General features: G+C 38.3%; 1 long non-coding RNA gene across 2 annotated transcripts in view; it reads right to left on the reverse strand.

The window, feature by feature from the left end:
* Positions 1-19,282, reverse strand: part of LOC123288283 (uncharacterized) — a 138,003-nt gene that overhangs the window by 99,307 nt on the left and 19,414 nt on the right. For both annotated transcript variants that reach the window (XR_011505012.1, XR_011505011.1), the window contains exon 2: positions 15,783-15,881. This is a non-coding gene — a long non-coding RNA (uncharacterized lncRNA). The remainder of the gene's footprint in view (positions 1-15,782; positions 15,882-19,282) is intronic.

A 19,282-nucleotide genomic window follows, 5' to 3' on the forward strand; every position in this document is an offset into this window, starting at 1 on the left:
AGATGAAATGGACAAATTCCTAGAACTACAAATCTACCGAGACTAAATCATGAAGACGTAGACAATCTGAATAGACCCATACCAGTAAGAAGATTGGATCAGTAATCAAAAATCTCCCAACAAAGAAAATTCCTGGATCTGATGGCTTCACCAGTGAACCAAACATTTAAATAAGAACTAATAGCAATCCTTCTCAAAATTTTCCAAAAAATTGAAGAGGAGGGAATACATCCTAACTCATTCTCTGAGGCTAGCATAACCCTGATACCAAAGCCAGACAAACATACTAGAAGAAAAGAAAATCAGAGAGTAATATCCCTTATGAACATGAGGCAAAAATCCTCAACAAAATACTAGCAAACAGAATTCAGCAGCATATTAAGAGGAGAATACACCATAAGAAAGTGAGATTTATTCCTGGAATGCAAGGATGGTTCAACATAGGAGAATCAATCCATGTCATACACCACATCAACAAAAGGAATTTTAAAAAAACAAGATTATCTCAATTGATGTGGAAAAAGCATTTGACAAAATTCAACACTGTTTCAGGATAAAAACACTCAGCAAAATAGGAGTGGAAGGAACTCTCTCAACATAATAAAAGCCATGTGTAAAAACCCACAGCAACCATCATACTCAATGGTGAAAGACTGAAAGCTTTTCCTCTAAGATCAGGAACAAGGCAAAAATTCTCACTTTCACCTTTCACTTTCTATTTAATATAGTACTGGAAGTTCTAGCCAGAGCAATTAAGCAAGGAAAAAAGTAGAAGGAATCCAAATTGGAAAGGAAGAAGTAGAATTATCTGTTTGCAGATGATATGATCTTATATGTAGAAAACACTAAAGACCTCACCAAAAAAAAAAAATTGCAACTAATAAATGAATTCAGCAAAGTAGCAGGATACAAAGTCAACATACAAAAATCTGTTTCATTTCTACACACAAACAATGAACTATCTGAAGAGGAAATGACAAAAACAATTCCATTTACAATAGCATCAAAAAAGAATAAAATACTTAGAAATTAACTACCAAGAATGTGAAAGACTTGCACAATGAAAACTACAAAACATTACTGAAAGAAATTAAGGAGAACATAAATAGTGGCTGTCCTGGCAGCGTAGAGGATAAGTTTGTGCACTCTGCTCAGCAGCCCAGGGTCCGCAGTTTTGGATCCCAGGTGTGAACTGGGATCTCTCTGTCCATCTCTTCATCAAGCCATGCTATGGCAGTATCCCAGAAACAAAATAGAGAAAAATCGGCATGGATGTTAGCTCAGGGACAATCTTTCTCAAGCAAAAAGAGGAGGATTGGCAATAGATGTTAGCTCAGGGCCCATCTTCCTCACGAAAAAGAAAAGAAAACATAAATAAATGGAAACACATCCCATGTTCGTGGATCGGATGACATAGTATTGTTAAAATGTCAATACTGATGGACAGATTCAATACATCCCTATGAAAATTCTAATTATACGTTTTGCAAAAATAGAAAAACCCATCCTAAAATTCATATGTGATCTAAAGAGACCCCTACTAGCCAAAATAATTTTGAAAAACAACAAAACTGGAGGATTCACACTCCCTGATTTCAAAACTTACTACAAAGTTACAAAACAATGTAGTACTGGAATAAAGACAGACATATAGATTAGTGGAATAGATAAGAAAGCCCAGAAATAAATCCTCACATATACAGTGAAATGATTTTTGTCAAAGATGCCAAGACTATTCCCTGGGGGAAAGGACAGTCTTTTCAACAGATGATGCTGGGGAAGCTGGATCTCCACCTGCAAAAAAATGAAGTTGAAGCCTTACCTAACACCATACGAAAAATTAATTGAAAATGGACCAAAGACCTAAATCAATAAAACTCTTTTTTTTTTTTTTGAGGAAGATTAGCCCTGAGCTAACTGCTACCAATCCTCCTCTTTTTGCTGGGGAAGACTGGCCCTGAGCTAACATCCATGCCCGTCTTCCTCTGCTTTATATGTGGGATGCCTGCCACAGCATGGCTTGCCAAGTGGTGCCATGTCCGCACCCGGGATCCGGGCCCGCAAACCACGGGCCACCAAGAAGCAGAACGTGTGAACTTAACCACTGCGCCACCAGTCTGGCCCCTGGTCCGCGATTTTTAAATGGACGATACTTGGGTATCTAACCCTGTAGTGTATTTTGTGTGGTGTAAGATAAGGATCTAACATTAGCTGGTCAGCACCACTCCATTTAGTCCATCCTTTCCTTCATGGTTTGTAATGCCACCTCGGTCATAGTCAGACTCCTGTGTATGTTGGATTTCTTTCTAGTGTGCCAGTTTTGTTCCGTTAGTGTGTGTCTTTCTGTGTCTGTGTGTGTGTGTTTCCCTATGCCAATACCATGGTTTTTGTCATCACAGCTTGATAGTAAGGCTCGATAACTGGTGGAGCAAGCTTAGTCTTATTCTTCCTGGAAATTGTTTTGTTGGACTTCTGGTCTGAATATGGTGGAATAAAATGAGCATTTCCCTCCCTCCTCCCAAGAATCGCCGAGGAACCACATGGACAATGAGATATAGAAACATACAGTCCATTTCCAGTGAACCTAGGAACCACCTGAAATCCTGAGTTACAACAGAGACAGGACTGGCCAAACCTGCAGAGCTCAAGTGGAGGGATTAAAGGAAGATAGCAGCAGCTGCAGACAGTAATAGTAATAACAACCAGACAGCAGCAGCAGCAAATACTCACATGGCATTTACAATGAAGCTGAAGCTCAGGAAGATCAATTGTCTGCCCAAGGTCACACAGTTAGTAGGTGGCAGAGGCAGAATTCAAACCTGGGCCATCTGACTCCAGAGTCTGCTTGCGATCTCTCTGTCCTATGCAGCCTCTTGTTTCCCATTCCCACACACACACACATCTGTACACACACACAAATGTGAGAAGCAGCAAAGTCCATGCCTGGGTAGTGAGGAGCACGCCTTCACGTGTAAAAACAAAATCTCTTCTTTGTAGCAACTGGAACAGACCATGGGCTGGTAGCAAGAACGTCTCTGGATCTGCTTTGGTCCTAAAGAACAAAGCGGGAGGGGCTGATTGAGGGGCCACACAGCAGCCATATGCGACGGATTAAAGATGGCTACAATATCTTCGCCACTCCTCCACAAAGAAATGGAGTCTGTTTCCCCTCCCTTTGAATCTGGTTGGCTCTCTGACATGTTTTGATCAATAGAATATGTCAGAAGTGATGGTATGTGACTTTCAAGGCTGGTCTTTAAGAGATCTGCCACTTTCACTTCCACTGCTTCAAACACCCCCTGGGAACCCAGCTGCCATGCTGTAAGGAAGCCCAAGTTGCCATAAGGAAAGGCCCACGTTCAAGAGAACTACAGCCCCCCAGCCGACACTCAGCAGCAATTACCAGCGTGTGAGCGGCCATCTTGGTGTGACAGCCCCAGCTTAGCTGCTGGATGACTAATCTCAGCCACCACTATGTGGGGCAGAGTTGAGCCATGCGCACTGAAGCTTGCCTAAAATATAGAATTTTGAGCAAATAAATGGCTGCTGCTGTTTGAAGTCAATGTTTTGGGGTGGTTTGTAACACAGCAACACATGACTGAAACAGCATATTTGCAGCAATCAGACTGTGTGGTGCAAGAAGAGGAGTGGCTTTGTGTTGTCAACTTTGTTCATCTTTTCAAAACCCAACTTTTGGTTTCACTGATTTTCTCTGTTGTTTTCCTGTTCTCTAGTTTACTTATTTCCACTCTAGTCTTTAATTATTTCATTCCTTCTTCTTGTTTTGGGTTTAGTTTGATCTTTTTCTAGTTTAAGGTGGAAGGTTAGGTTATTGATTTGAGATCTTCATTTTAATGTAGGTACTTACAGACATAAATTGCTCTCTCAGTACTGCTTTCACTGCATTCCACATGCTTTGGTACACTGCATTTTTGTGTTTATTCATTTCGAAGTATTTTCTAATTTCCCTTATGATTTCTTCTTCGACCCGTTGGTTATTTAGGATTGTGTTGTTTAATTTCCACATATTTGTGAGTTTTCCAAATTTCCTTCTGTAACTAATTTCTAATTTCATTCCTTTGTGGTCAGAACAAAGTTTGTATGATTTCGTCTTTTGAATTTATTGAGGCTTGTTTTATGGCCTAACATACAGTCAGTCCTGGAGAATGTTCCATGTACACTTGAGAAGAATGTATATTCTGCTATTTTTGGGTGCCTTATTTGATAGAGGCCTGTTAGCTCTAGTTGCCTTATAGTGTTGTTCAACTCTTCTTGTTTCCTCGTTGATCTTCTGTCTAGTTATTCTATCCATTATTTACAGTGGGGTTTTGTAGTCTCCAACTATTATTGTTGAAATGTCTATTTCTCTGTTCAATGCTGTCAGGTTTTGCTTGATGTATTTTGAGACTCTGGTGCACATGTGTTTATAATTGTTCTGTCTTCTTGGTGGATTGACCCATTTTATCATTATAAAATAACATTCTTTGGTGGGCCCGGGTTCACAGGTTTTGATCCCGGGAATGGACCTAGCACCACTCATCAAGCCACACTGTGGCAGCATCCCACATAAAATGGAGGAAGATTGGCACAGATGTTAGCTCAGGTCCAATCTTCCTCACAAAATTAAAAATTAAAAAAAATAACATTCTTTGTCTCAAGTAACAATTTTTGCCTCAACATCTATATTGGCTGATATTAGTATAGCCACTCCAGCCCTATTATGGTTACTGTTGGTGTAACACATATTTTCCCCATCCTTTTATTGTCAACTTATTCGTGTCTTTGGATCTAATGCATGTCTCTTGTAGACAACATATAGTTAGAACATGTTTTTGAATTCCTTCTGCCAATCTCAGTGTACTGACTGGAGTGTTTAATCCATTTACATTTAATGTAATTACTATAAGGTAGGATTTGCAACTGCTGTTTTGCTATTCATCCTCTGTATGTCTTAACGTCTTCTCTCTTTTGTTGCTCTATTCCTCCTTTCTGCCTATTTTGTGTTAAATAGACATTTTCTAGTGTAACATTTTAATATATATATTTGTAGTTATTTAATTAATGGTCACCCTGGGGACTACAATTAATGTCTTAATTTATAATAATATAGTTCTGGTTAATACCAACTTCATTTCTCAACAGTATACAAGAACTTTGCTTCTATATGGCTTCATTCCCTCTCCCCACCATTGTGCTGTTATTGCAATACAAATTACATCTTTATACAGTGTATGCCCATCAACATAAATTTATAATTAATGTTTCATGCAGTTGATTTTAAATCATACAGAAGAAAAAAGAGTTACAAACAAAAATACATTTATGCTCTCTTTTATATTTACCTATCTCGTTACCTTTATCAGTGCTCTTTATTTCTTCATGTAGATTTGAGTTACTGTTTCCTGTCGTATTTCAGCTAAAGCACTCACTTTAGTTTGTCTTGTAAGGTAAGTCTGCTAGTGATGAATTCTCTCGGTTTTTGTTTATCTGGGAATGTCTTAATTTCTCCATTTTTGAAGGATAGCTTTTCTGAATATAGAATTTTTGGTTGACGAGTTTCTTTCTTTCAACATTTTGAATTATCATCCCTCTGCCTTCAAGCCTCCATAGTTTCTGATGAGAAATTAACTGTTAACGCTATCAAGGATCCCTGTATGTGATGAGTCACTTCTCTCCTGCTAATTTCAAAATTCTCTCCTTGCTTTTGACTTTACAGTTTGATTATGATGTGTCTAGGTGTGGATATCCTTGAGTTTATCCTGCTTGAAGTAAAATATTAATGTTTTTCATCAAATTTGGGAAGTTTTTAGCCATTATTTCTTCAAATATTCTTTCAGTCCCTCTCTCTCTACTCTCCTCTCCTTCTGGGACTCCCGTTCTGTGTAGTGTGTTGGTATTCCTGACGATGTACTGCAGATCTCCATGGCTCTGTTGATTTTTCTTTATTCTCTATTTCTGTTCCTGACATTGGATAATCTCAGTGGAACTATCTTCATCTTTGCTGATTCTTTCTTTCTCCTGCTCAAATATGTTGTTGAGCCCCTCTAGTTACTTTTTCATTTCAGTTATTGGACTTTTCAACTTCAGAATTTCTGTTTGGTTCTTTATTATAATTTGTATCTTTGTTGATATTCTCTTTTTAGTGAGACATTGTTCTCATACTTTCACTTAGTTCTTTTTTTCAAATTTTTTTAAGTTCACATTTTTTTTCTTGTGATATAATTAACATATAACATTATATTAGTTTCAAATGTACAACCTGATTTGATATTTGTATATACTGTGAAACAATCACCACAATAAGTCTAGTTAACGTGCATCACCATACATAATTACAAAATTTTTTTCTTATGATGAGACCTTTTAAGATTTATTCTTTTACCAACTTTCAAATATGCAATATGGCGTTATTAACTGTAGTCACCATGCTGCACCTTACATCCCCATGACTTATTCATTTTATAACTGTAAGTTTGTACCTGTGACCCCCTTCACCCATGTCACTCACCCTTCACTTAGTAGTTCTTTAGAAATTAGAAAGTTTCTTTAGTTCTTTAATTGTATTTAAAGTAGTTGGTTTGAAGTCTTTTTTCTGGTAGGTTCAATGTCTGGACTTTCTCAGGAACAGGTCTATTGATTGCTTTTTTCCTGTATATGGGCCATACTTTCTTGTTCCTTTTCATATGTCATAATTTTTTGTTGAAAAATGAACACAAAATAATATAATGTGGCAACTCTGGAAATCAGATTCTCCTCCTCCCATGCAGTTTGTTATAATTGCTGTTTGTTGTAGTTGCTGTTGGTTTTTTAGTGGCATTTCTGAACTAATTATGTAAAGTCTGTATTCTTTGTTGTTTGTGGCCTCTAAAGTCTTCTCTTGGTTAGCTAAGTGGTCAACTAATGCTTGCACAGAGCTTTCCTTAATCACCTGTAACCAATAAGCCTCACAGTCTTTGCCAAGGGGCTCTATGTTCAAGTTGGGGCATGCCTTCAACAGTTAGTCTGGCTGTTGACAATTCTGCCTTACCTGTTACTCTCTCCTTGCATGGAGACTCAAAGGCAGACAGAGATGAGAGCTTAGGACCTCCTCAGGTCTTTCTTTAGCATGCACATAGCTCTGGGTATACTCACAACCCTACACATGCATGTGGTCTTGTAGATTCTCAGGAATATGTCAGAGCTTCTCAAAACCCCTTTGGACATCTCATTTCCAAGATTTTCCTTTTAAGATTTCTAGATAATCTATCATGCATTTCAACTGCTATCCACTGCCTTAGGAAGCCATAAAATTAAGCAATTGCCTGTAATTGTTTTTGACAAACACTTGCACTCCTATCTGGACCAGGAAAAGGTTTTATGCATTGGGTGAACTCTGAGTCAGGTCAAATATGGACAGCCTTAAAGATGGAATATTCCAGAGAGCCACTAGACAGGTCAAATAATGATAATTCTATTAGAATGAGGCTGTGAAGAAGCTGCAGCCCCATTCTGCTCCCTTCAGTGGCTGCCATAATGCTGGTTTTCACTGTGAGTGCAGTCTGTTCATCTTCAAATCTACCACAGAGTAGAAGGGCAGGGGATGGTACTAGGGGTACGTTAAAACACTAAGAAGCTCAGAGGACTACGGGAATAAAGAAGAATTGGAAGCACCAGGAATAGGTCTCCCTACATACACAACAATTGCACTGGCAGAATCTGTCTGATATAACAATTTTGGGACCCTGGAGTCTGTTAAAGCCTTGAAAATTCCAGAAGACATGGATGATAAACTGTGGTTAATTTCAGTCCATTTTAAGCTCTTATCACAGTAGTAGTTAGCCATCCCCCACCCCCAACCATGTAGCAGGAAGCTGTACAAGTTTTCCTGGAGCAGCTGCACATAGCCCCTGGGAGCTAAGGTGGGCACAAATAGCTCTAGCCTCCAAATATTGGGTATCTGCTCTCTGACTGATGATTGCTGCTTCTGACCACAGAGGTGCAAACAAAGGGGTGGGCAGCCATTGTTGTTGCAGGTCTCCCAATTGTGCAAGCCCATCCCTCTCTGGCTCAAGTAATTTCCAAGGGGATTTAAAGGGCAAGTATATTCTCCCTGCCCTTTATTTTTCACTTTCTCTCCTTATGGGAGCCAGATACTAAAGAGCAGGAGATTCAAAACAACTGCATATATGGGAAAAATTAGAAAGTGACCACATATGACCAAGGAAAGACTCCAGGATCCCATGGGACTGTAACAATTGGAAAGACAGTTCTTGGCATGCTACCACCCCATGGCACTGCACAGACAGCAGACTGAAAACACCTCCAGCCTTTCTGTGAAAGAGGCCTATTTGCTTGTCCTGCAACTTTGGCCTGAAGGACAGGCTTCAGGTTTGGCACATATCTAGGGGCCTATGAAGCTGCTCTCAGGGAACATAGGCTAGTAGATACCATCTCTACACTCTCCCTCTGCCTGAGTACAGCTCACCAGTATCTCCCAGAGAGGAGTTTATACACTCCTCTGGAGCTGCAATTTTTGCAACTGCCACCCAGGGGACAACTAGAGATCACCTGGCTCTGGTGGGACTGATGCTTGCAGTCACACAGGACTGTATATATTTGCATACTTTAAAAGCTTCTGCCTGAGGGTCTGGCATCTAATCAGCCTCAATCCAAATGCTGACTGAGATCCTCCCCTTTGGGGCCATGAACAGGTCCTGGAACACCCTCAACTACTTGGAGCTATTAAAATAAGCTGCTTGGACAATAACAAAGGTTTGAGAGACAACCAAGAGCTAGGACAGGATTGAATGATAAGGTTTATCTCCTGCATGAGGCCATTCCTTCAAGACTGGGAGAGGTGGCTGTTTCATCTAAGGCATAGAAACCAACACACAGAGAGTCAAGCAAAATGAAGACACAAAGAGCAATATGTTCCAAATGAAAGAACAAGATAAAACTTCAGAAAAATAAGGCTTAATGAAATGGAGATAAGTAATTTACCTGATAAAGAGTTCAAAACAATGGTCATAAATATGTTCACTGAACTCAGGAAAAAAAAATGGATGAACACAGTGAGAACTTCAACAAAGAGATAGAAAATATAAGCAAGTACTAAGTAGAAGTCACAGAGCTGAAGAATACAATAAATTGACTGAAAAATACGCTCAGGGGGTTCAACAGGAGACTAGATGAAGCAGAAGAAGTGATCAGTGAACTCGAAGACAGGGCAGTGGAACTCACCTTATCAGAGCAGCAAAAAGAAAGAAGAATGAAAAAAAGTGAAGATGGCTCAAGGGACTCATGGGACAACATCAAGAAGACCAACATTCACATTATAGGGGTCCCAGAAGGAGAAAAGAGAGAGAAATGAGGAGAAAACTTATTTGAAGAAATAATGGCTCAAAACTTCTCTAACCTGGGGAAGAAAACAGACATCCAGATCCAGGAAGCCCAGAGAGTTCAAAATAAGATGAACCCAAAAGATCCATACCAAGACACATTATAATTAAAGTGTCAAAAGTTAATGACAAGAAGGGAACCTTAAAAGCAACAAGAGAAAAACAACTTGTTATGTACAAGGGAACCCTCATAAGACTATTAGCAGATTTCTCAGCAGAAACTTTGCAGGCCAGAAAGGAGTGACACAATATATCCAACGTGCTGAAAGAAAAAAACTGCCAACCTAGAATACTCTACCCAACAAAGTTATCATTCAGAATTGAAGGAGAGACAGAGATTTTCAAACAAGCTAAACTATAAGAGACAAAGAAAAGCATTACAAAATGATAAAGGGGTCAATCCAACAAGAGGCTATAACATTTGAAAACATGTATGCTCCCAACATAGGAGCAGCTAAATATCTAAAGCAAATATTAGCAGACATAAAGGGAGAAATAGACAGTAATACAATAATAGTAGGGGACTTTGATGCCTCATTTTAATCAATGGATAGATCATCCACAAAAAAAAATCAATAAGGGGGGCTGGCCCTGTGGCCAAGTGGTTTAGTCCGCGCGCTCCGCTGCCGGCGGCCCAGTGTTTCGTTGGTTCGAATCCTGGGCGTGGACGTGGCACTGCTCATCAAACCACGCTGAGGCAGCATCCCACATGCCACAACTAGAAGGACCCACAATGAAGAATATACAACTATGTACCGGGGGGCTTTGGGGAGAAAAAGGAAAAAATAAAATCTTAAAAAAAAAAATCAATAAGGAAATACTAGCCTTAAGCAAACACCTTAGACCAGATGGATTTAACAGATATACACAGAGCATTCCACCAAAGAACAACACAATACACATTCTTCTGAAGTGTGTATGGAACATTCTCTAGGATAGATCATATGGTAGGCCACAAAATAAGTCTTAATATATTTAAGAAGGTTGAAATCATATCAAATATCTTTTCTGATCACAATGGTGTGAAACTAGAAATCAGTTACAGAAGAAAACTGGAAAATTCACAAATATGTGGAAACTAAACAACATGCTACTGAACAACCATGGGTAAAAGAAGAGATCAAAAGAGAAATAAAAAAACACTTTGAGACAAATGAAAATGGAAATAAAACATACCAAAACGTAGGGGATGCATCAAAAGGAGTTCTGAGGAAAGTTTATAGTGATAAATGCCTACCTCAAGAAAAAAGAAAGATCTGAAATAAACAACCTAACTTTACAACTCAAGGAACTAGAAACAGAAGAACAAATGAACCCCAAAGTTACTATAAGGAAGGAAATAACAAAGATCAGAGCAGAAGTAAATGAAATAGAAACTAAAAAGACAATAGAAAAAAACCAATGAAACTAAGAGCTGGATCTTTGAAAAGATAAACAAAATGGACAAACCTTTTGCTAGACTAAGAAAAAAAGAGGTGATTCAAATATGTAAAATCAGAAATGAAAGAGATGTTATAACCGATACTACAGAAATACAAAGGATCATAAGAGACTACTATGAACAATTATATACCAACAAATTGGACAACCTAGAAGAAATGGATAAATTCCTAGAAATGTACAACCAACCAAGGCTGAATCATGAAGAAATAAAAAATCTGAACAGACCAATTACTAGTAAGGAGATTGAATCAGTAATCAAAAACCTCCCCCCAAAGAAAGTCCAGAACCAGACGGCTTCACTGGTGAAATCCACCAAACACTTAAACAAGAATTAACATCAATCCTTCTCAAACTCTTCCAAAAAATAGAAGAGAAGAAACACTTCCAAACTCATTTTGTGAGGCCAGCATTCCCCTGACACCTAAACCAGACAAGCATGCCACAAGAAAAGAAAACTACCGGCCAATATCCCTGATGAACATAGATGCTAAAATCCTCAACAAAATTTTAGTAAAAAAATTCAACAATACATTAAAGGATCACACATTGTGATCAACTGGGATTTGCTCCAGGGATGCAAAGTAGGGGCCGGCCCAGTGGCACAGTGGTTAAGTTTGCATGTTTGGCTTCTCGGCAGCCCGGGGTTCGCTGGTTCAGATCCCAGGTGTGGACATGGAACCGCTTGGCACACCATGCTGTGGTAGGCGTCCCACATATAAAGTAGAGGAAGATGGGCACAGATGTTAGCTCAGGGTCAGTATTCCTCAGCAAAAAGAGGAGGACTGGCAGTAGTTAGCTCAGGGTTAATCTTCCTCAAAAAAAAAAAAAAAAAGATGGTTCAACATCCATAAGTCAATCAATGTGATAACACTGCATTAGCAAAATGATGGATAAATATCATATGATTATCTTCTTAGATGCAGAAAAAGCATCTGAAAAAATTCAACATCCATTTGTGATAAAAACTCTTAACAAAGTGAGTATAGAGGGAATGTACCTCAATATAATAAAGGCCATATATGAAAAACCCACAGTTAACATCAAACTCAATTGTGAAAAATTGAAAGCTTTTCCTCTAAGATCAGGAACAAGACAAGGATGCCCACTCTCACCAGTTTTATTCAACATAGTATTGGAAGTCCTAGCCAGAACAATTAACCAAGAAAAAAAAAGGCACCCAAATTGGAAACAAAGAAGTAAAACTGTCACTATTTTCAGATGACATGACCTTATATACAGAAAACCCTAAAGATACTACCAAAAATCTGTTAGAACTAATAATGAATTCAGTAAAGTTACAGGATACAAAGTTTATATAGAAAAATCTGTTGTATTACTATAAACTAATAACAAACAATCAGAAAGAGAAATTAAGAAAGTAATCCCATTTACAACTAAATCAAAAGAATAAAATACCTAGGAATAAACTTAACCAAGGAGGTGAAAGACCAGTACGTGGAAAACTATAAGACATTGATGTACAAAATTGAAAATGACACAAATAATTAGGAAGATATTCCATGCTCATGGATTGGAAGAATTAATATTGTTAAAATGTCCATATTACTCAAAGCAATCTACAAATTCAATGTAATTCCTATTAAAATTCCAATGACATTTTTCACAGAAATAGAACAAACAATCCTAAAATTTGTATGGAACTGCAAAATACTGAATAGCCAAAGCAATCTTGAGAACAAAAACAAAGCTGGAGGCATCACTCTATCTGATTTCAAACTATGTTACAAAGCTATAGTATCCAAGTAGTATGGTATTGGCATAAAAATAGACACATACATCAATGGAATAGAGAATCCAGATATAAAGCCACACATCTATGGTCAATTAATTTATGATCAAGGTGCCAGAATATACAATGGAGAAAAGACAGTCCTTTCAATGAATGGTTCTAGGAAAACTGGATGGCCATATGCAAAAAATGAAACTGGACCACTATCTTACACCATACACAAAAACTAACTCAAAGTGCATTAAAGACTTGAACGTAATACCTGAAACCATAAAACTCCCATGAGAAAACATGGAAGGAAACCTTAACGTTGGTCTTGGCCTTGATTTTTGGATTTGACACCAAAAGCAAAAGCAAAAACAAACAAGTGAAACTACATCAAACTAAAAAGCTTCTGTACAGCAAAGGAAACCATCAAAAAATAAAAAGACAACCTACTTAATGGGATAAAATATTTGCAAATCATACATATGATAAGGAGTTAACATCCAAAATATATAAAGAACTCTTACACTTCAACAGAAAAAAAAGATCCAGTTTAAAAATGCACAGAGGAGCTGAATAGACATTTTTCCAAATAAAGCATACAAATGGCCAACAGGTACATGAAAAGGTGCTTAAAATAATTAATTATCAGGGAAATACAAATCAAAACCACAGTGAGATATTACTTCATGCATGTTAGAATGGCTATTATCAAAAAGGCAAGAGATAAATGCTGACAGGGATGTGGAGAAAAGGGAACCCTTGTGCACTGTTGGAGGGAAAGTAAATTGGGACAGCTACCATGGGAAACAGTATGGAGGTTCTCAAAAAATTAAAATTAGAACTACCACATGATCCAGCAATTCCACTTCTAGGTATCTATCTGAAGGTGACAAAATCCCCATCTCAAAAAGACATCTGCAACCTCATGTTCACTGCAGCAACATTTACAGGGCAAGGACATGGAAACGACCTAAGTGTCCATTGACGAATGGAAAATGTGATATATTTTCAGCATTGTGACTAGAGTTACAATATTATATTGTATATTTGAAAGTCACTAAGAGAGTAGAACTTAAAAATTCTCATCACAAGAAAAAAAATTTGTAACTATGTGTGGTGATGGATGTTAACTAAACTTATGGTAACGATGTTACAATATATACATACATCAAATCATTATGTTGTACACCTAAAACTAACACAATGTTGTATGTCAATTATATCTCTGTTTTAAAAAAATCTCCCAACAAAGAAAAGTCTTAGATCTGACAGCTTCACTGGTAAATTCTACCAAATATTTAAACAAGAACTAATACAAATCCTTCTCAAATTTTTCCAAAAAATTGAAGAGGAAGGAACACTTCCTAACTCATTCTCTGAGGCTGGCATAACCCTGATACTAGAGCCAGACAAACACACTACAAGAAAGGAAAACTACAGACCAATATCCCTTATGAACACTGATGCAAAATCCTCAATAAAATACTAGCAAACAGAATTCAGAAGCATATTAAAAAGATTATATACCATGACCAAGAGGGATTTACTCATGGAATGCAAGGATGGTTCAACATACAAAAATTGATCCATGTAATATGCCACGTCAATAGAATGAAGGGGAAAACACACATGATCATCTAACTGATGAAGAAAAAGCATTTGACAAAATTCAACATCCTTTCATGATAAAAAAAAAAACACTCAACAAAATAGGAATAGAAGGAAACCACCTCAACCTAGGAAAAGCCATATATGAAAACCCAGAGCAAATATCATAGTCAAAGGTGAAAGATTGAAAGCTTTTCCTCTAAGATTGGGAACAAGGCAAGAATGCTCACTTTCACCACTTCTATTCAAAATAGAACTTGAAGTTCTAGCCAGAGCACTTACGGAAGAACAAAAATAACAAGAATTCAAATTGGAAAGGAAGAAGTAAAACTATCTCTGTTTGGAGATGATATGATCTTATACATAGAAAACACTAAAGACTCCACAAAAAAAGCGGTTAGAATAAATGAATTCAGCAAATAGCAGGATAGAAAGTCAACACACAAAAATCAGTTACATTTCTATATTCAGACCATGAACTATCTGAAAAGGAAATGACAAAAACAATTCCATTTACAATAGCATCAAAAAGGATAAAATACTTAGGAATTAATTTAACCAAGGAGGTGGAAGACTTGCACAATGAAAACTACAAAACACTCCTGAAAGAAATTAAGGAAGAAATAAGTGGAAACACATCCTGTGCTCATGGATTGGAAGACTTAATCTTGCTAAAATGTCAATACTTCCCAAAGCAACCTACAGATTCAATGCAATCCCTATCAAAATCCCAATGAGAATTTTTGCAGGAATAGAAAAACCCATCCTAAAATTCATATGGAATCTCAAGGGACCTTGAATAGCCAAAACAATTTTGAAAAAGAACGAAACTCAATGACTCGCAATTCCTGATTTCAAAACTTACCACAAAGCTATCATAATCAAAATGGTGTAGTATTCGCACAAAGACAGACATACAGACCAATGGAATAGAATGGACAGCCCAGAAACAAACCCACCTATACAGTCAAATGATTTTTGACAAAGGTGCCAAGACCATTCAATGGGGAAAGGATAGTCTTGTCAAGAAATGGTACTGGGCAAACTGGATATCCACATGCAAAAGGATGAAGTTGAACCATTACCTAATACCATATACAAAAATTAACTTGAACTGGATCAAGGATATAAATGTAAGACCTAAAACAATAAAAATCTTAGAAGAAAAGATAAGACAAAAGCTTCACAACGTTGGATTTGGCTGTGGTTTCTTGGATATAACACGAAAAGCACAGGTGACAGAGAAAAACAGACTAATTGGACTTCATGAAAATTTTTAAACTTGGTGCATCAAAGGACACTATCCACAGAGTAAAAAGGCAACCCACAGAATGGGACAAAATATTTGCAAATCATGTATCTGATAAGGGCTTAATATTCAGAATAGATAGAGAACTTCTAAAAGTCAACAACAACAAAAACCCCAATTCAAAACTGGGCAAAGGGCTTGAATGGACGTTTCTCCAAAGAAGATAAACAAATGGCCAATAAGCACGTGAAAAAATGCTCAGTATCACTAATCATTAGGAAAATGCAAATCAAATCCACAACGAGATACCAAGTCATACGCATTAGGATGGCTACTATCAAAAAAAAAAAAAACAAGAGGGGCTGACCTGATGGCGCAGTGATTAAGCGTGCACGTCCGCTTTGGCGGCCCAGGGTTCGCCTGTTCGGATCCCGGGTCCTGACATGGCACCTCTTGGCAGGCCATGCTGTGGTAGGCATCCCACATAGAAAATAGAGGAAGATGGGCACAGATGTTAGCTCAGGGCCAGTCTTCCTCAGCAAAAAGAGGAGGATTAAGAAACAAGTGTTGGCAAAGACGTGGATAAACTGAAACCTTTGTGCACTGTTGGGGGGAATATAAAATGGGACAGCCACTGTGGAAAACAGTAGGGCTGTTCCTCAAAAAATTAAGAATAGAATTCCCATATGATGCAGCAATCCCACTTCTGGGTACAGACCTCAAAGAATTGAAAACAGGACCTTGAAGTGATATTTGTCCATCCACGTTCATAGCAGCATATTCACAATAGCTGAAACGTGGAAGCAACTAAGCGTCTATCAACCAATGACTAGATAAGCAAAATGACATATGTACATACAACAGAGTGTTATTCAGCCTTAAAAAGGAAGGAAATTCTGAAATATGCTGCAACATGGATGAACCTCGAGGAAATTATGCTAACAAAATAAGCCAGTCACAAAAAGACAAATACTGGATGATTCCACTTATATGAATTACTTAGAGTAGTCACAATTATAGACAGAAATTTTAATGGTGGTTGCCAAGGGCTGGGGGGATAGGAGAAAAAAGTTATTATTTAGTAGGTATAGAGTTTCAATGTTACAAGACAAGAGTTATGGGATGAGGGGCCAGCCTGATGGCACAGCGGTTAAGTTCTCACGTTCCACTTCAGCGGTCCGGGGTCTGCTGGCCTGGATCCCGGGTGCGGACATGGCACCACTCATCAAGCCATGCTGTGGCAGGCGTCCCATATATAAAGTAGAGGAAGATGGGCACAGATGTTAGCTCAGGGCCAGTCTTCCTCAGCAAAAGGAGGGGGATTGGCAGCAGATGTTAGCTCAGGGCTGATCTTCCTCCAAAAAAAAATTAAAAGTTCTGGGATAAATAGTGACGATGGTTGCACAACAAAGTGGATGTACTTAATACCACCAAACTGTACAGTTAAAAAATGGTTAAGATGGCAAATTTTATGTTCTGTGCACTTCACGACAATGAAAACAAACAACCAACTAAAAAGCTTACTGAGACTGACACTTTTCTTGCACACACGCTTCTTGAATTGCTGCAAGCCTTTAGTTAATTTCCAAAGTTGAGAAAAGTTAATTCTGACCATTTCTGCCAGTTTTCTCATTGCTTTTATAGAGGAGAGAATTTGGGGAGACCTTTACTCTGCTGTTTTTGCCAATATCCATGGTTTTGCATTGTGAATATCCCTGTGGTTGCCTGCTTCTATTGGCTGAGGAAAGTAAAGCCTATAGTGACCCCAGGCCATTAGGAAAAGCCCTGCTGGCCTGGAAAAGGGCCCCAGCTCTTTCTCCACCTGAAGAGCTCACCTCTGTCATAGATGAATCATCAAAGAGGAACCCATGCAGGACCTATGTAAAGATCCTAAAAGGAGGAAAGAAGCAGGATAAATATGAAAGCTGGCAACACTTACTAGAAAATGGCTACCAATGAGCAGGTGAAAAATTCAATCTGATATTCCATCTTAGATTAGAAAGAAAAAAAAACTCTTGCATGAAAGCAGAGCACAAGCATGAGACTAAAAAACGTATGAAAATGGTAAGGCAACAAAGGGTCAAAATGAGAGCTGACAACACCCAGGGAACAAGTGAAGGAAAAGGAGAAGAGAAGATGAAATTGAAAATATCCCAGGGAACAGAGACGCTGCCAAGACACAGAGGGGGGTTGGGAGGACTGGAATGTGAACAGTGAGCAAAATGAAACAGAAATAGTTAAAGAGGCTTAAAAGGAAAGATATACATGGCAAATGGGCAAGAGAGCCCATATATACACGTGATCAGAGTCCCTTAAGAAGCAGATCCAAAGAATGGACTCAGAGACAGAATCCTGAAACAGCTTCCGGCCATAGGAGAACGCAGGGTGACACATCTTGAAAGCCCGTGTCCCAGTAAAAATGGGTAGAAATGGTCAACACTTCCAAATGCTAGTAAAGATAAAAAAAATCCTCTGAACCGACAGGCAAACAGATCAAGTCATCTGTCAGAAGGATGTGGCTGGGCTCACACGTCCCTGCGCCCATACTCAATGCTGGAGGACAGTGCAGCCAGCAAGGCCTCAAGATCCTGCAAGAAGCAAACGAAACCCAAGACCTTTGTACCCATACCAAAGATTTTTGAACCTGCAAAACTCAAGGAATGTTGTTCTCATGAGCCCTTCCTGAGGAAAATACTCAAAGGTGAAATCCAGCTACCCAAGAGAGACTGAGGACTCCCACATCTGCGCTCACTGGCTTAACTGATCCATTTGATACCCACAGTGGGTCATTTTAACACCCTCTTCTCTACAAACAAAATTATTTTCAGTAATAATTATGTTCTAATCAGTAATAATCATTATCTTGATTCATTCTTCAGTTTTAAAACAATTAAAAAGCATAACTTCCAGGGCCAGTCTTCCTCAGCAAAAAGAGGAGGATTGGCAGTGGATGTTAGCTCAGGGCTAATCTTCCTTAAAAAAAACACACAAAAAAGCATAACTTCAAAATTTTTAAAAAAATCAATTAAGTAAAATATTTCATGTATGAATTTAAATTTGCATTGACCAAAAAAAATTACACCTTGCAGTTTATACTGTTTTGCTGTTTTAAATTTTAACCACAAAATAAAAACTTTACGTGATCATATAGACTGACAGAATTGAAATTATTCCAGTTCTATTGTATCATTTTTATAACCACTGTGCATCATTATTTCACATTCACTAATTAAATACAGGAATATGTAGAACAGCTGAGGCTGGAGACAAACTCCACCTGAGGTGAAACTGAAGGATTCCAGACCTTTAGGGACCTACTTTCCTAATGAACCCATAGAGATGAGTTTGTGTGTGTGTGTTGGGTGGAGGGAGGTTTCCTACTGTATAAATTGGGAGGTCTCCAAATTAGCTCCATGTAGGCTGTCAAGCATAAATAATAAAAATATGCCAGTTTGAAGCATACAGATGGATTTGGTTTTTTAATTGAAATTCAACAATGCCCAAGCAATTGTAACACAAGATTTGGAGAGGAGAGAGGAGCGTTTCATCAAGGACATGGTTTAAGATTGCCAGTGCAAGGTTTTACAGTAAAATGCAAACAAGTTAATCAGTTTTATTATCGTTTTTAAATTTTCTACATCTGCCTCCTCAATTTTACCTTTTGCAACCTTGCTCTGATCTAAGAAAGAAGTCACAGGTAGAAGAGTAAAGTAGGAGGTCGTTAAACAGGGAAACAAGCTATCTCTTCAAGCTGGACCGCCTAAATCAATACAAGGTGAAATTACAAGTCTCCACAGACAACCCACCCCTTTATTGGCAGCACCCAGGGCTGCCATGCCCACTGCCCCCTCCCCCCTAGGCCAGCAC

The sequence above is a fragment of the Equus asinus genome, chromosome 8, assembly GCF_041296235.1.
Source record: "Equus asinus isolate D_3611 breed Donkey chromosome 8, EquAss-T2T_v2, whole genome shotgun sequence".
In the NCBI taxonomy this organism is placed as follows: domain Eukaryota; kingdom Metazoa; phylum Chordata; class Mammalia; order Perissodactyla; family Equidae; genus Equus; species Equus asinus.